This window comes from Elgaria multicarinata, chromosome 13 (genome assembly GCF_023053635.1).
Source record: "Elgaria multicarinata webbii isolate HBS135686 ecotype San Diego chromosome 13, rElgMul1.1.pri, whole genome shotgun sequence".
In the NCBI taxonomy this organism is placed as follows: domain Eukaryota; kingdom Metazoa; phylum Chordata; class Lepidosauria; order Squamata; family Anguidae; genus Elgaria; species Elgaria multicarinata.
The window spans coordinates 24,446,603-24,461,559 of NC_086183.1; positions in this window are offsets into that span (position 1 = coordinate 24,446,603).

Here is a 14,957-nt window from a genome sequence, read left to right on the forward strand (position 1 = left end):
GAGTAGGGTGATCCTATGAAAAGGAGGACAGGGCTCCTGTATCTTTAACAGTTCTATTGAAAAATGAATTTCAGCAGTTGCCATTTGTATATATGGAGAACCTGGTGAAATTCCCTCTTCATCACAACAGTTAAAGCTGCAGGTGCCCTGCCCTCTTTTAAATCTGGTCACTTTAGTATAGCTCCTGCAGCTTTCACTGTTGTGATGAAGAGGAAATTTCTCCAGGTTCTCCATACATACAAATGACACCTGTGGAAATGCCCTTTTCTATACAACTGTTAAAGATACAGGAGCCCTGTCCTCTTTTTCATATGGTCACCCTAAGTATGAGCCACCAAAACCACAATCCTCCATGCTGATGCCTCCTACAAAATGGTGAATGAGAGTTTCCAGAATGGAATAATGGGACTCTGAACTCCTCCCTGTTTCCCGTACCCTTCTGGATAAAGGACTGATATATGCATTACAGTACTCAAACCCTTTTCTGGCTTCCTGTGTGGAAATGGGTACTCTGAGGAAATGAGGCTTCCAAGCTAGAATGGGTGAGGAGCATTTTTAAAATAGACAACAGCAGGTAATAGAGTTGTTGGAGGAGGATAGAGGAGGGGAAGCCAATACCCATGAAATGTAGCTTTACACATTCTCCCCAAAGGAATGGATGAAGTTGTAGGCCCACTTCCCCCATTGCATATTACAAAACAAGTTGGAAACGGAAGTGAAACTCAATGATTCCTGCCTTAGTGCTTCCTTATAAAGCAGCGGTTCTCAACCTGTGGGTCAGGACCCCTTTGGGGGTCGAACGACCCTTTCACAGGGGTCGCCTAAGACCATTGGAAAACACATATTTTGGATGGTCTTAGGAAACTGTATTGACTGAACTATGTCATGTATCATCTTTTATATTAAAGCTATTGTTACGTATTATTTTCATTAGCAAACCATCCCATGACAATGGATCGTGTAGAGAAGAACGAAAATAATTTTATGGTTGGGGGTCACCACAACATGAGGAACTGTATTAAAGGGTCGCGGCATTAGGAAGGTTGAGAACCACTGTTATAAAGTGTCAAGCCATTCTGAAGAACTGGGAGAAATGGAATGTTTGACCTCATAGGAACTGCTAATGCCTCCCTGGTGAACATCTGAGGAAGCCCTTCCATAGCACTGAGTGCCTTGGATCCAGATGGAGTCATCCGTAGAGCAGACCCATTGGAATTCGTGGGATTTCAGTTAAATCTAACCTGTCCCATCAGTTTCCATGGATCTCCTCTAAGGATGACTAAATCTGGATCCAACCCAGGAATTGCAGGATGCAATGGCTCCCATTTGCTAAGAAAGATGTGGTGGAGGTGGTGGTAAGCATAAAATAATGGTTAAAAACGGACACGGGTATATAGGAGGACAAAGTACAGGGAAACTGAAGACGTTTAGAAGAGAGAAAAGGAAACAAAATGGACATTGAAGGCAGAGAATTGTGATTTCAATGTGTGAACTCTTTAAGTCCTGTGATGCTCACATGTGAAAACAAGGACTTGCATTCCATGTGTTTGCACTGATTGTTGTTGTGTTGTTATTATTTTTTAAGTGTGCATAATCTGGATCTGCTGTCTGAATTTTAATGTATTTCGAATCGCCGTCATCACAATATGGAACATAATTTTAAATAATAAAAGAGACTCTATGAGGGAATTCCTTTGCACTTGTGGTGATCTCACATGGCAGGAGAAAGGAGAGGAAATATTTCTGGGAAATATTTGAACAAAGCTTGCAAAATCCCGGGAATCTCAGACATTGGGGTGCCCAGAAATGTTATTGCATAAGAGCAAGGCGGGCTCCAGGTTTGAAGGGAACTTGAGAAAAATTCCCCACGGTGAGACTCTCTAGTGGACTTAGAAGGAGTTGGGGGTGACCCAGGGGTGACAAGATGAAGCCTGGCAGCAAAGCTGAAAGGACACTGGATCTGAATAATAATAATAATAACAACAACAACAACAATTTGTTACCCGCCTCTTCCTCTGGATCGAGGCAGGGTACAACACAAATACAAGCACAATAAAATACATATAACTAATTAAAAATTTAAAATGAATACATTATTAAAAGCAGCAAATTATTAAAAAGGCATCTTAAAATTTGACTGGGTAGGCCTACCAGAAGTGATCAGTCTTTACAGCTTTCTTAAATTCTGGAAGACTGTTAAGTTGACGAATCTCTCCCAGCAGGCCATTCCACAAACTGGGAGCGGCAGAAGAAAAGGTCCTCTGGGTAATAGTTGTCAGCCTTGTTTTTGTTGGCTGGAGTAAATTCTTCCCAGAGGACCTGAGTGTGCGGGGCGGATTGTACAGGAGAAGGCGATCCCGCAGGTAGCCCGGACCCAAACCATGTACAGCTTTAAAGGTAGCCAACACTTTATACTTTGCCCGGAAACTAATTGGCAGCCAGTGAAGAGATTTTAAGACTGGTGTGATGTGGTCACCCCTAGGTGTACGGGTGACCAGCCTGGCTGCCATATTTTGAACTAGTTGAAGTTTCCAGACTAGGCACAAAGGTACCCCTATGTAGAATGCATTGCACACTTTATACTTCACCCGGACCACCACCCCCTGCTGCCATTTCAGTTCCACCACAATGTCAGAAATCTCCAAATGGGGAATGAATGCATATTTTTTTCTGGGGGTTAATTCCTTCCCAAGAGCCTCTTGAAGCTGAATCTCTGAGGTCAAAGTAGATAGTAATTGTGTAATTAGACCTTCTCCAGTAAATAGGAAGTATGGGGGTCCACTCTAGATCCACATAAGCAATTTCGTATGTCCCATTTTCTGAAAATGATCAATATGTGTTAGTAGGGATAGGCAAACTTACCACAGCCTGGGTCATGTGGCACTTGCCAGAACCTCACCGGCTGCCTCACCCTGTGAACTGCATGCAACAAGCTGCTGGAGAAAGTGGCACATGCCCCCCTCCAACACTGAGCCTCCATTTGGCATAAAAATGGCATCTCACCCTTTTCCGTAAAGGGCCATTTGCGTAAATGGCAGCCGTAAAGGGGGAGGAGGGGTAAGCCGACAAGAAATTGCTCGGCCTCGAGCACCAGTTGGAAGTCTGCAACATCCCTATGTATTAGTCCACAAATGTAAATTTGATGATCCCATGAAATGCACGCAATTGTTACAAGTCACTGTGTCTTCTGCCCATGTGCCATACTATATGCAATATCGTGTGCCCTGCTGTCTGAAAAGGATCACAAATGGTGTAAATGTGGCACTTTTATGAAAAGCCTGTGATTGTCATATGTATTTCCATAGAGGCGGCTGCATTAATCATAGAATCATAGAATAGTAGAGTTGGAAGGGGCCTATAAGGCCATTGAGTCTGCTGCAGTGAGAACAACAGAGTCTTGGGCCACCTTAAAGGCTAACAGATTTCTTCTGGTATAAGCTTTCATGGACACTCTGCTTTATCAGATGCATGAAGTGCTATTATTATTATTATTATTATTATTATTATTATTATTATTATTATTTATTTATTTATTTATTTATTTATATAGCACCATCAATGTACATGGTGCTGTACAGAGTAAAACAGTAAATAGCGAGACCCTGCCGCATAGGCTTACATTCTAATAAAACCATAATAAAACAATAAGGAGGGGAAGAGAAAGCAAACAGGCACAGGGTAGGGTAAACAGGCACTGGGTAGGGTAAAACTAACAGTATAAAGTCAGAACAAAATCAAGTTATAAAAGCTTTAGGAGAAAGAAAAGTTTTTAGCTGAGCTTTAAAAGCTGCGGTTGAACTTGTAACTTCAAGTTGGCAGATCTATAAAAGCAGGCTGGGGTTGGGAATTGTAAACTGTATTGTTAGAGGGAATTGAAATGCAAAAAGTACAGAAAGGTGATAAGAACCTACGAAGTGTCATGCTGGATCAGACCAAGGGCCCATCTACTCCAGCACTCCCTTAACAGTTGTCACTTACAAAATATAGAGGGATGATAGCACAGACATCATTGCAATGAGGAGCCAATTAATATATGTAGTGTGATTAAACAAACAAAGACCTTTGTTCTTATCCAAACCACAGGAAATGAATCGTATTGAATTGCTGAAGAGATTCTCTCCTTTTACAGTGATCGCAAACACAAATGAGAATCAGGTGTCAGATGTACAGAGAATCTTAATGGTACTGAACATCGCTTATTCACCCATCCCTAAGGAAAGCTTAGGCCATAATCAATAAATGTGTTCATGTTTAAGGTGCTACAGGAGTCTTTGTTGTTTTGCTACCATCACCCACGTGGCTGCTCAAATTGTGCCGGACCAGCCAACGCCAAGGTAATGAGCAGTGAAGAACTTTTCCCCATGTGTTCTAGTGGAGAGGAGGGTGGGACCCAAAAGAATCAGAGTCGAGGTGTGTTCCTTGCATGTCCCTTTGTTGGAAGCCAAGGTACTGTCTCTGTGCCTGCCACCCACGGCATGAGTCCTGCATGCCAGAGACGGACTTGCTCTAGCAAACCAGAGGACGGCTCTTTTGACAATTTCATTAACGCCTCCAGATGGATGGGTCGAAATGGCAGAGTTGAGCTTTGGGAGATTTTTTTTGCTGATGTCTCCCAGCAGCTGTCAACATCACCCACCTGCTATTGCCACTGGGATTAAACGTGCCTCATTAATGCCTCAGCAGGCATTGCCCAGCTGGGACAGAAGTGACAGACTAAAGAAGCTGTGTGACACAGACGTTTGGAAAAATAGCCTTTGACAGCCAGAGATTTATTATCCTGCTGACCATAATAACCCTTTCTTTGTGACGCAGAATGGCTGAGAGAGATAAGTGAATATATCGGAGGGTAAATACTGGAGATAGTTTCCCTTTTTTTATGCATTCATGGCAGTCTGTTTGGACGGAACTGGTTGCAGCAAGAGCAGAAATCATAGCTCCTCTCTAGGTTTGCTCCCCTTCATCTAGAAATGGACCAAAGTCGTTAAAGGTGAACGCTGGAGTAAGAGAGGGAGACAAAGACAGGGGACATGACTTCTGAGTTCATGGATTCACCTTCCTGTGCCTCTTGCCACATATCTCACACAATAAAGTAATTTGGCCATAGCAAGCTCCAGGGGAGGTTAAGAAAATATGGTTAGCTAATGTTTACAAAACACTTGATGCTGTTAGATGAGATGATAATGCAATAAAAGTGGTACAGTTCCCTCCTGTAGGCACAAAGGGGCATTAGCACCCTAGGGGTGGAGAGGAACTCATACACAAATACATCCACATCAGCAGTGGATATGAGTAGGTACCCTTACCAGGCTCAAAGGAAGTATGGGTGTACCGCTATGAGTGGAAGTTTCTGGCTCGAAATAGCCATAATGCTAAAGGAGCTATCCAAGGTGCTGAACCTATGTTGGGGGTAAAGGTTCAGCACTTTGGATAGCTCCTTTAGCATTTTGGCTTGTTTTGACTAAAACCCAGAATGGGTTCACAGCCCCATTGAAATCAGAGCCACCAGTCTCCACTAACTGCTAGGCACCATTAAAGTTTGGGATCTGTTGTACAATGCCATCAATGTGCACACAGCCATTTCCATAGTACAAAGGCACCGACCCCTGAAAGGAGATTGCAATCGTCTGATCTTACAGTGCATCTGATGAAGTGGGCAGCATATTAAGTAGGGCTTTAGGCCTGCCAAGTTTGCAGCAGATCCATTCATGCCTTGATTTCATAGGAAGTTTCTATTCCAGCCTTCTTCAACCTGGTGCCGTCTGTATCTATTGGATGGAGCCCCCACCCCCTCCCTGAACTGGAAGCCCAGCCAGCCAATAGGAGTAATAGTTTTATTGAAATAAAGAGCCTTCTTGACTCAGGTGTAGAAGCTTACTCACACATGATGCCAGATAACCCAGTGGCACTTTCACTGTGAATGATTGACTTCTATAAGTCCGAGCAGAAACGCGCGCCCTCTCCCCATCATGGCCAGAACCAGCAGCCAGTTAGTATTTCCCACTCTCCTGAACGCTGCGATTGGAGGAGAACACGGTCACAGACAGCGCTGTGGCAATTCCTGACACTGCCTCTGAATTCTGATTAAACTCGCCTGCTGTCCCGTGCGTTTGATCTTGACTACGTCTCTGACTTATCTCTCGATAATCCTTGTTTGCTGGTAAAAACTCTGCTTCGCTCTTGGTGGATTTAATTGACTCCTCCATTGCAATTAACTGCTGTGTGTGTTTGCATAGCACAGAGCTAAACAGGACATGTTGAAGTTGCTATTCAACATCTGGGGGTTACCAGAATGGGGAAGGCTGTGATAGGCGATTGCTCCTCCACTTGATTTGGAATTGGCCACTAATTAATTACATGTATAATTAGAGAACTGTACCACCACTAGTTGGAAAGTCCTACATTTACTGGTAGAGTTGGCTGCATTGTATTAGAACTGGGTTCAAAATATCTTTTGTTTTTTGTTGTCCATATCCAATAAAGTAATTTGGGGACTGTCATGCTTGGCCAAGACATTAAACAAGCCTCATGAGCTGCCAAGGTTTGCATTCGTGAGCCAAGGAATGTGAACTATGGTGACATCTCTAGAAATCTCATGTCCACTATGAACTTGGAACGCCAGTTCCTGATTTGCCATGTTTGACTGTAATCCAGGCCTCCGTTGGAGGGGTTGCTGGACAATGATGAGAAAAGTGTTTTGCGCATTTTGGGGGAAAGTTGAGATAAATAATCACATCAATGATTTAGCAGGATGAAGGAAACCCAGTTCATCTGGCTGGGATCCACTCTCTGTCACAATCTCAAGAATTGTCTGATAATTAAGCAGTTATCCAGACCTGATAAGAATATTTTTAGCTTGGATGAACAAGGCGGCAAGCAAATTGAACAAGAATTACAGTGAAATAGGGGAAGGAGAGGATGCAGGGTAGAGCGGGGTGTGTGGGGGTGGAGAGAGAAAGAAATAGAAAAACTCTAAGGAATTTGTTGTCTTCCCTTCTTTTTAATAAGCTGCTGTAGCTGCCCCTTTCATAGGAGTTTGACTGGCAGACATTGGCAGCTTGTTTCTTCTCTTTTCATGCTGTGAAAATGCTTATACTCCTGAACTGTTCACAGCAAGGTGCTCTTCATAGCATAAGAACAAGACAAGGCAGGTCCCTCCCACCTGGTCAATTAGAAATCCTAGGACAAAATGCAGAGAAGTGTTACCCCTTTAAAACTCAGTTATTCCTCCATTTATGTATTTCTTTATTTCTGATACTTCTATACTGGTTAATTAATAATAATAATAATAATAATAATAATAATAATAATAATAATAATATATTTATTTATTTGTTACCCGCCTCTCCCTCTGGATTGAGGCAGGATACAACACAAATAAACACACCATAAAATACATAAAACTAATTCAAACGTTTAAAACCAGTGCATCATTAAAAGCAGCACACCATTAAAAAGGCATCTAAAAAATTCAGCTGGGTAGGCCTGCTGGAAGAGATCAGTCTTTATGGCTTTCTTAAATTCCAGAAGACTGTTAAGTTGACGAATCTCTCCTGGCAGGCCATTCCACAAACTGGGAGCGGCAGAAGAAAAGGTCCTCTGGGTAATAGTTGTCAGCCTTGTTTTTGTTGGCTGGAGTAAATTCTTCCCAGAGGACCTGAGTGTGCGGGGCGGATTGTACAGGAGAAGGCGATCCCGCAGGTAGCCCGGACCCAAACCATGTACGGCTTTAAAGGTGATAACCAACACTTTATACTTTGCCCGGAAACTAATTGACAGCTAGTGAAGAGATTTTAAGACTGGTGTGATGTGGTCACCCCTAGGTGTACCGGAGACCAACTTGGCTGCCATATTTTGAACTAGTTGAAGTTTCCGGACTAGGCACAAAGGTAGCCCTATGTAGAGTGCATTGCAGAAGCTGAGCTTTGAAGTTACCAGCGCATGCACAATCGTCTTTAGGTCTTCTGATTCTAGGAAGGGGCGCAGCTGGCGTATCAGCCGAAGCTGATAGTAGGCACTCCCGGCCGTCGCATTTATCTGGGCTGTCATTTGGAGCGATGGATCCAGAAGCACCCCCAAGCTGTGAACACAGTCTTTCAGGGGGAGCGTAACCCCATCCAGAACTGGTTGACACACCTCCAAACCCAGGTTATGACTTTTGACAGCAAGCACCTCCATCTTGTGTGGTTTCAGCTTCAGTTTGTTTTTCCTCATCCATCCCATTACCGCCCCTAAGCATTCATTCAGAGGAGACACGCTATCCTTAGCTGACACTGTTGTCGAAGGCATAGAGAAATATATTTGGGTGTCATCAGCATACTGATAGCACATCGTAACATCCTAAGCATGTCACATATACATCTTGAAATAACTTTAAAAATGCAACATTAAAAACAATTCCAGATAGAATAATAGTACAGAACAATGCAAGGGCCGGTAAACTGGATAAGCATGATTAATTGAATTACAAGCTCAGGAATGCCTCATTTTTCAGGTGACATTTGAAGCATGCCACATTTTCTGTCTTCCAAACCATTTCTGGGCCCCATTGCCAAGAACTCTTCCCTTCAGATCAGGCCTAGAGAAAAAGGAAAGAAAAGAAAGGTACTTCAGACCTTCCTTTCCAAAGCCCAGAAACAGAGAACTTAACCCAAAACCTCTTAAATATATTAAAACACATGTGGAAGCTTTGTATCTATGTAGTCTATCATGTGGGGAAGAGCTCCATAAGAAACCCCTTTTAAAACAACTTGGCCAAATGTCTAGATATATATATATATATATATTTAAAAAGAAGAGCTTATTGGGGAGGGGACAAGGGAGGGGAACAGGAAGGCATCAATCACACACATACACAGACTTCCAAATGAAATCAAAAAGTCAGTCTTAATTACTGTAATTTACGCCTCAAAAGCCTAAGGTGGCTGGAACCAGTCAGCCCATTCAAAAAAAGGGATTAAGGTTTGGTTCATATTTTGGAGGACAAAGTAGTGACATCTGATTAGATAAAACTATTCAGGTTGCCAAGCAGAGTGCCAACTGACCAGATTCTCTAGGGGGCATTGTGGATCTGTAAAAGAAGTAAGGGTTTGTCACAGGGAGTAAGAGGATTCACCCCCACCCCCCACCCCCGTATCTGGTATGAGAAAGCCAATCGTGATAACAAAAATTGCCCCAATCTCCAGTAGGTTCAAAACCTCAATCACTGAAGGGGGTACGTTGGCCTGATGCTGGGGCTCTGGAAGAAGTGTGTGTGTGTGTGTGTGTGTGTGTGTCTATGGTTAATTAGAGTAGAGAACTGATCCAAGGTCTTCAAAAACTGTCAACATTTTTTTGTCCTGGTTGGGCTCCTCTGCCATCAGCAGAAAACCTTTTCCCATCACTGCATCTCTATGCAAGGAGATCGTTCAGCCATTGAATTGCTGCATGCCGTATCTGTTAAAGCCAGGGGTGTAGAACCTCTTTCAATTTGAAAGCTGAATTCCATTTTGAAGAAGCTATTGGGGGATGCAAGAACTTCTTCCCTGCACAACAACAACAACAACAACAGCAACAACAACTCTCCCTTCTCCTTAGCTCTGAACTTTGTGTACATCCACAAACTGCCAGTAGGAGGCAGATTACTTCTAAGTAATTTCTCTGCATCCTTGCATTACCATAAGAGTACTGAAGACTTAATGGTTTGACAGGTGCTCTGCTCTAACCTTTGGTCAGCATTAGGTAGATATCGGAGGCTGGAGGCCTCAGACACCAGTGGGGTCTGTTGAAATCTTGCTTGGGAAGATTTTAGCTTGAGTCCAAAGTGATACCATATATGCCTCACAGAAGCAGGGAAGATGCAATCAGTTCTGGGAAGAAGCGTCTATCCTGACTTTGGGCTCACCTACACCAAGCAGGATATTCCACTATGAAAGTGGTATGAAAGAGGTATATAAAAGGCAGGAGCCACACTACTGCTTTATAGTGGTAATGAAGTGCACTGACAACTGTTGGGGCCCATTGACACATACCATATACTGTTTTCATACCACTTTCATAGTGTTGTATCCTGCTTGGTGTAGATGTGTCATGGGCCCCAACAGTTGCCAGTGCACTTCATTACCACTATAAAGCAGTAGTGTAGATCATGCAGGGCACTTCAATATCACTATAAAGCAGTAGTGTGGCTCCTGCCTTTTATATACCACTTCCATACCACTTTTATAGTGTTATATCCTGCTTGGTGTAGATGAGCCCTATGGCTCAGTTTGGAGCTGCAGGGGGGAAAATTGAGGGGAGGGGCGAGCTGTGGGATGGAAACAAAAGTAGTTATCAATCACATGACCCCATCTCTGATTCATAAAGCTAAATTGGCCCTGCTGGTTTCTGCAGCTCATCGACTTTCTGATGTTTCTTCAGACCAAAGCATGGCCTGAAAAAGACAAGAAGCAGCTACTTTGCTGAAGCTGAGCAGGTCTGGGTCTGGTCAGTGCTTGAAGGGGAGACCACCTGCGAACCTTTGATAGCCACCTTGAGTTCCACAATAGAAGAAAAGTTGGGTAATAAATAAATAGGGCAGCAGCAGGCCAGATATATTCCCATCCCATGCCACTTGCATTCCTACTATCCCTAACTAGATACATTGTTTCCACATTTTCACCACCAGGTCAACTGGACCCTGACTGTGTTCCAAGAAACCAGTGGCTGAAAAGGTGGCACATTAGGCCTTAAGTCATGGGAGAGGGACCTCTGGCCTATGGGCTTAACCTGGCCCATGGAGGTTCCCCATCTGCCCTGTAAATCTTCTTTACATTCCTACAGTGGATGGGGCTCCAAGCCCCACCCCATGGAGGAATCCCCTTTGTTATCTCTGATTGGAAAAAACGACATGTTAAATTTGTTTCAGGGCAAAAGTGGATCTTGTTCCTTCATTGCCTTTTCTTAAGGTGACCATATGAAAAGGAGGACAGGGCTCCTGTATCTTTAACACTTGTATCGAAAATGGAATTTCCTCTTCATCACAACAGTTAAAGTAGCAGGTGCCCTGCCCTCTTTTAAATCTGGTCACAGTATAGCTGCAGTATAGCTCTTGCAGCTTTAACTATTGTGATGAAGAGGGAATTTCACCAGGTTCTCCATATATACAAATAACACTTGCTGAAATTCCCTTTTCTATGCAACTGTTAAAGATACAGGAGCCCTGTCCTCCTTTTCATATGGTCACCCTACTTTCTAGTATAACTAGGGTGGCCCTATGTCCTACTCCAGAGAGGACAGTCCTCTAGTTAGAGGTGCCCTTATTTGAAGGTCTGTCCACCAAATCTGGTTGCAAGACAAGGAGTCCTAAGAAGGGAGGACAGCAGGGTCCTCTAACTGAACAGTTAGCAACTGACTGAGCAAGCATGCGGGTCGCCTGGGCACAGCTTTCCCCATAATGGTGAGATGTACTGTATTTCTATTTACATAATTGTAATTATTTCTAAATGTGCATCTATCTACATACATCAGCATATGTGCGTTTTATGCAAACCAGTCTCCTCTTTTTTTTCTTTTTGAGCTGCACTTGTATACCCTAAGTATATCCCATGGTGGGTGGGGGACACTTCCTTTCTAAAGATCGCTCTTTCTAGAAATTTGCCTTTTATACTTAATGCTGCCTTTACTTATATCCCTTGATAACTCACCCTGGAATCAGCTTTGTCAAACTCCTCTGTGAAGGACCTTATCTTGGGTGGCGTTGGAGCCCAAATAGACCATATCTCCTTGCCCTTTTTAGTTTACTCCCTTGAATAATGCCAACAGGGTGGAGATGCAAAACATTTGGCATTAGACCTTCACCATGCCTAGAAGAAGACAATACCCTCTGTTGCTCCTTATCTGTGATCAACTGTTTACCTATTTGTTGGTTACCAGGTCATCCAAATGAATGTGTGGGTGACAGGCAGAAAACAATTATGATATCTTCCCCCCCCACACACACACATTAACTCATGTGTGGAACTCTCTACCACCAGAGCAGGGCCAGCGCCAGGGGTTGGAACTGTTGGGCAGGGGCCCCATTTCTAACTGCCAAAGCCCCTGGCCTTTTTGTCACTTTTCTTGCCATTGGCTCAATCTTTCCGTCCCTCTGGCACCAGCAAGCAATGGAGTTGATCAGAAAGCCAGGCTGGCTGTAGAGGGTGGTAAAGCTGGGCATTTCCCAGGGACCTCAGCCATCAAAGGCCCACCACCCTAACAGTATTAACTACATCTGCTTTGAACAGGGTATCCAAGTACATCTGATTCAGGATAAGGACTGTTTTTATTTGCTTGTCCCACCTCTTCCAGGTGAAGGGGGGCCAGAGGGTCCCCCCAAAATTCCCTAGCCAGCCATGTTACAAGGAACAGCACAGGGCTGGTCATACAATTAGGGAGAGTGGAGTGCCCCCACCCTTAGGCACCTGATTTTGAGCATGATTAAAGGGAAGTAAATCGTTGCTTTGAAATTTATTGTGATAATATGTTTATTCCCAGGGACAGGTAGTTGTGTGATGTTCTGTCTCTAGCAAAATCATCCAACCACCTTTGGGTCCTATGCACCTTGACTTTGAAAAGGGGAGGGAGAGATTTTCTGTTCCACATCAAATACCAAAATCATTTAGGGCAAACCTGGAGCATCAAGCTGCCATTGGCTGGTTACTCAGCTACCATTTCTCTGGGCAGCAGTGAGGCCTGGGCTCAGAGGCAGAGGGAGAGAGTGGGCAATTGCATGGAGGAGGAGGAGGAGGAGGAGGAGGAGGAGGAGGAGGAGGAGAAGGGCCCACTAAGTCCCCCACAAAACCTGGAGCTGGCCCTGCCAGAGGTTTCTAAGTTGGTTCATGTTTATGCTTAGCGGTGTGGCCAGAACTACCAGTTTCTGCCCAACAGAGTTGTGATGGAGAACAAAATGATTACATTCTGCTCTGGAATGGATCAGGAGTGCCGGAATAGCTCCTGCAATTCACTCCAACAGGGTAGAAATGTTGTGGAGTGGGGGTGAAAGGGGGCGGAGAATCACTGCAGAACAATATGGACATCAGTACAGATAGCCCTCGTCTGCTGAAGCTTCTTAGTGATCAGTTAAACAGGATCTAGCCTGCATGTTTTGTCCTTATTTCTCCACAAATAGAAGTGTGTCCCTGAGGTTGCAAGACCCCCACAGCACCTCCCACCAATGTATCCCTGGAGGCTGCATCTGTTCACTTGACATGTGATGGGATCTAGCACATTTATGGAGTTGGGGTAGATCACCCCCTCTCCCATCTAATTATTATTATTATTATTATTATTATTATTATTATTATTATTATTATTATTTACATTTAGCTACCACTGCGGAAGTAACTGAACAAATAAACAACAAATCACCCCATACCTGAAGCTCTCTGGGCGGTTTACAAAGATTAAAACATGGAACATTAAAAACAAATATACAAAATTTAAAACCATAAAAAGCATAAATACAGATTACATACAATATGCATCCATTCTGGGTCATTTAAAAACTCAACATATGCTAAAGTGTGTTTTTTTGTTCACTTTCCCTTGCAAGAACAAGTGATTTTAGGCACAGGCTATGAAGGGCAACACCATTCTTAGGGAACTTATTGTGAAATATTTCAAACATTGTAAAGGGGGGGGGATCTGTGACGATGGGTCCTTTCTGTAATGTTTCCTGTAACGTATGGAGGAACACATATGAAACTGACATGGACTGTCTGTTCATGCTTCCTTCCAGCCAATTGCAAAAGAACAATGCTAAATGCGGCTCCCTTACAATCCACAATGGGAACATTCACACAGTCCGGATCCCTTGCAATTTCCCTCTCCCTTTCACTTTATCATTCTAGTCCTTTCGGGTTACAATCCGAGCCATCAAGCTCTCATAATGAGCCTATTTTTCTTACTTGTTATAAGAGGCCTACTTTCTGACTCGGTTCCCTGAGGGTTTATCTGGAGTCATAATGATTGCATTTTGATGGATTCCCCATTTAGCTAAATGAAATTGATTGCTGTTTTATACGTGTTTGGCAGCAAAGACTTATATACGTTCTGGCCTTCAGCATTTCACAGACTCCGCACCCCACCCACCCCGCTGCTACAAGATTGTTCTTTTGTTCTAAACTGAGGGCAGAAATAATCCACTATATTTTATTGAGAAACAATTGTAAGGCTATCATTAGTGCAGTTGTACTGTTGCCATCAACACTCATTTTCATTTCCTGCGTGCGTTTGTGTGGTGTGAATGGATGCATGTTCACTAATAAATGGTGGGTGTGCAAATGTGGGTGTGAATGGATTGATGGAGGAGAGAGAGAGAGAGAGAGAGAGAGAGAGAGAGAGAGAGAGAGAGAGAGAGAGAGGAATGCTGATGATTTTAATTTCAAGATCACGACCACCCCCCCTCTCTCTTTAAGAATGTTAAGAGAGGAAGCGTACAAGAAGCTATGGGGTATTAATGACAGAAAGCACATGAGAATGTAAGAAGAGCCCATCTGGATCAGACCAAGGCCAGATCTACACCAAGCAGGATATAGCACTATGAAAGCTATATGAAAGCGGTATAGAAAAGGCAGGAGCCACACTGCTGCTTTATAGTGGTATTGAAGTGCACTGAGAACTGTTGGGGCCCATTGACACAGACCATATACTGCTTTCATAGTGCTATATCCTGCTTGGTGTGGCTCCTGCCTTTTATATTCTGCTTTCATAGTGCTATATCCTGCTTGATGTAGATCTGGCCCAAGAGTCCATCTAGTCCAGCACTCTGTTCACACAGTGGCCAAGCAGCTGTCAACCAGGGACCCACAAGCAGGTCACGGGTTCAACAACATCCTCTCACACATTTTCCCCAGCAACTGATATACCTAAGCTTACTGCCTCCGATACTGAAGGAAGCACAGAGCCATCAGGACTAGTGGTCATCGATAGCCTTCTCTTCTAGGAATTTATCACATCCTCAT